General features: G+C 37.7%; 1 pseudogene; it reads right to left on the bottom strand.

Moving 5' to 3' along the window:
• Positions 1-1,138: 1,138 nt before the first annotated feature.
• LOC136335150 (large ribosomal subunit protein eL31-like) lies at positions 1,139-1,491 on the bottom strand (annotated as a pseudogene).
• Positions 1,492-4,186: the final 2,695 nt, after the last annotated feature.

Here is a 4,186-nt window from a genome sequence, read left to right as displayed (position 1 = left end):
GCCCCTGGCGCAAGGCCCTTCCATCAGCAGCTCACAACATGGCAGCTTCCTTGTTCAAAGCCAGTAAGGCAGAGACTCTAGGAAGGTCAGCACAGTGGTCTCATATAATCTAATCACTCACAGGAAACATGTATATACTGTCATCTTCACTAGACATAAATCACAGGTCTACGTCACTAGAAATAAATCACAGGTCCCACCCATACTCAAAGAGAGGGAGTCATACAAAGGCATGAATACCAGACCAAGGGGGCAACTTTGACATTCTGTCTGCCACATTCAAGAAATTGTTTTGTTTATTTTTAATTTTTTTCTATTGATTTGAGAGAGAGAATCATCAGCTCGTAGTTCCACTTAGTTGTGCACTCAATTGGTTGCTTCTCACATGGACCTGGACTCAGAATTGAACCCATGGTTTTGGTGTGCCAGATCAATGCTCTACCCACTGGGCCACTGGCCAGGGCCTCAAGAAATTGTTTTTGACCAGCCTCAAAAAGCTTCACCCTTTTCATCTGTGGAATGTCATTCAGGCAAAGACTCAAAGAAACCTCTCTGCAGATTTCTATAATCCTTTATTTGTGTAGCTTTCTTCTCTATTTAACTCTGACCACAAGATGTAGTCACCTCAACTTTACTAGACTCCAATCTCTGTCCCAGCACAGAAAAATCATCATGATGTCTTACGGGTGCTCCTCCCTATACTACAGTCTAGAAATTACCTCCAGTCAGTCAGCCTGGGCAATGGTAGTACTCATCTCATTTGTTTTCCTTCTCTTGGTGATTACAGTTCTGCATTTCCCCTGTTCAATGTTTAGAAAAAGTTGCTTCCTATATTTTGTCTAACTTTCTAGTTGCTTATTCTGGGAGGTTAATTTTCAACTATGTTATACCAACATCGCTGGAAGCAACATCCTGTCTCTTGGAGTATTTTACTTCTGATTACCATCACCCTTGCCCCATCTAACATGTTGTCCAAGAGTGGGTTTTTTTAACTTCATTTTTTGTTATATTATTATATAATATATGCTTAGTTTTTGTTTTGATCTACTCACATTTTGTTGATTTCTTTATTCATTCTTACTCTGTTTTATTTTTGGCAGTTATTCAACACTCAGCAGTTCTCATTCACATGAACAGTTTATAGATCTTTGAAAGTAGTGACAGGTACGTAGGTGACCAAAGTATAGAGCTTGTTTGGTGAATCTTCATCCTCATGTTTTCTGGACAATCGCACTCAGATAGGGTATCAGACAGGACATTCCTTATTCCTTTGGCCCAGACAGCTTTGTTGAGCATGGTATCAATGTGCACATCTAGAGTTCCCATCTCTTTCTTGGCAAATTCCCAAATCTCTCTGACTGTCTGAGGGGCACACTTCTTGAAACCTATTACGTGGATGTACTTGTGAATGTTGATGGTGTATTCTCTAGTCATTACTCCATTGATGACAGAATAATTCTCCTTCTCACCACCTTTCTTTGCAGGAGCCATTATGCTGGGCCCAAGTTGGAAAGTCATTCTTCCTTTATCTCAGAGTTGCAGAAAGAATTTTCCTTCCTGTGAAATATCTTTAGTAAATTTTATTCATGAGAGTCTGCTAGTGATAATCAACTGTCTTTTTGTGTGTATATGTGTTTTGTTCTGGTCTAAAAATATATTCATCTCATTTTCTTTCTTAAAAAATATTTTAGCAGAATATGCAAAAATACTAGATTGACAATTGTTTTCTTTCAGAAGTTGGGAGATATTATCCCACTATTTTGTAGTTTCTTTTAGCTGCTTTCAAGACATTTTCTTTCTAATTGTTCATCATTTTTAGGTAATTTATCTTTTCTCTCTGGCATCAGAGACCTTCTCCAAATTTATGAATTTCTCTTGATCTTTGTTGGTTTACTGTTTTAATCCAACAGTCTAGTTATGATTTTTGTTCTTATTTTTCTTGGGGTTTACTTCATGAATCTTTATATTTGTTTCTTTTACCAATTCTTGGAAATACTGAACCATTAATCCTTTTAAAGTGATCAGTATGTTTGATCTTTTTCTATCCTCCATATATTCTTAACTTTTTTTTTTTTTTTGAGAGAGAGAGGAAGGGAGATAGTGCTAAAGAAAGAGGAAAGGGAGGGGGAGAGAGAGAGAAGCATCAACTTATTGTTCCACCAATTGATTGATTCTCCTATGAGCTCTAAACATGGCTCAAACCAGCAACCTAGGGTAGAGTCAGTGCCTTGGGATTGAACCAGTAACCTCAGGATCAAATGTCGACCTCGGCACTCCAGGGCAACACTCTATCCATCAGCCAGGGCTTAACCTTTTAAAAACATTCTCCACTATTTTGTCTTTTTTGGTGTGTTTTGACAAATTCATTAAGATATATATTTAATTTACTTATTTTCTCTTTAGCTCAATCTTATCTGATGTGTTAGAATTTTTAGTTTTAATGATTATGTTTTTCTTTCTTTCTTTTTTTTAAGTGAGAGGAGGAGAGATAATGAGACAGACTCCTGCATGTGTCTGACTAGGATCCACCTGGCAACCCCAGTCTGGGGCCAATGCTCAAATCAGCCAAACTATCCTCAGCTATCCTCAGCATCTGAGACTGATGATCAGACCAATCAAGCCACTGGCTGCAGGAGAAGAATAGGGAGAGGAGGAGGAGAGGGAGGGGGAGAGAAGCTGATGGTTGCCTCTCATGCGTGCCCTGACCAGGAATAGAACCTGGGACATCCATACATCTGGCTGACACTCTATACACTGAGCCAACTGACCAAGGCCATGTTTTTCTTTTCTAAAAGGCCTGCTTTTCTAGTTTGTTTTTTGTTTGTTTGTTTGTATGTTTTAACAGAGACAGAGTCAGAGAGAGGGACAGACAGACAGGAAGGGGGAGAGATGAGAAGCATTAATTCTTCGTTGCAGCACCTTAGTTGTTCATTGGTTGCTTTCTCATATGTGCCTTGATTGGGGGCTACAGCAGAGTAAGTGACCCTCTGCTCAAGCCAGCAACCTTGGGCTCAAGTCGGTGACCTTGGGCTTCAAGCCAGTTACCTTTGGGCTCAAGCTAGCAACCATGGGGTCATGTCTATGATCCCATGCTCAAGTCAGCGACCCCACACTTAAGCCAGATGAGCACATGCTCAAGCTGGCAACCTCGGGGTTTTGAACCTGGGTCCTCTGTGTCCCAGTCCAATGCTCTATTCACTACGCCACGGTCTGGTCAGGCTAAAAGCTCTGTCCTATGCTCTTTAAATTTGTGTGGTCTTTCATGTTAATGTTGTATTCTTACATGTCTCAAATTCCTTTTGTTTTGTTAAGCATTTTAAACATAGTTTATGTTCTATGTCCAATTAGTCAATATTTAAAGTCTAGGATTTTGATTCTGCTATTAGATTTTCCTGTGACTCTCACAGAATTATTTTTATTTTACTTTTTACTTTAATTAGAATACCTGTAAAGTTTCACTATTAAGCATGAAGCCTCTGGAGTTGGTTGCAGTTACTCTGTATCAAATTAAAACATTTTGTTTTTATTTTTGACTTACTGATATTTCCCTATTATTTTATTTTTGTACTTATTGAAATGATTAATATATATTTTCATCTTTATTATATATTTAGTGATTTCTATTGTTGAACATTTATTACATTCCTTTAACCACAATATATCATTTATAACTCTGCTAGATTTGATTGAATAATATTTACATAAGAATTTGGGATTCCATATTTATAGGTACTCTGTAATTCCCTCCCTCCCTTTCTTTCTTCTTTCCCTCCTTTACTGTGTTATTCATGTCTGGTATATTAGTATCAGACTCATTCTAGCATTCTATAAAAAATCAGAAAGCATAGAAAAAAGTCTTAATAATTCTGCTCATTGCCCCACTTGGTACTCCCATTTTCCTTTCCTCCTAACTCTGTATTTGAGGTTTCTTGGAGATATTTAGGGAATAAAGACGTCAATATCTCTAATAGGTCATTACTACTACTGTTTAGATTGTAAAGTTATTTGGTTGAAGTTATTTCCATCAGCAGAATTCTAAGTGTTTTAGACTTTCCAAAAATTACTAGCCCTCTCATTAATTCCTTTTTTTATTCTCCAATGCTGTGATAAAATTATTATGTCCTTGTATCTTTTTCCCATATCTCTCATGATTTGTGTGCTTGCACTGAAAGTCTCTCTGAAGCTA

This window comes from Saccopteryx bilineata, chromosome 4, assembly GCF_036850765.1.
Source record: "Saccopteryx bilineata isolate mSacBil1 chromosome 4, mSacBil1_pri_phased_curated, whole genome shotgun sequence".
NCBI lineage: Eukaryota > Metazoa > Chordata > Mammalia > Chiroptera > Emballonuridae > Saccopteryx > Saccopteryx bilineata.
The sequence above is the reverse complement of the archived record's forward strand: the minus strand, read 5'-3'. Positions and strand labels throughout refer to the sequence as shown.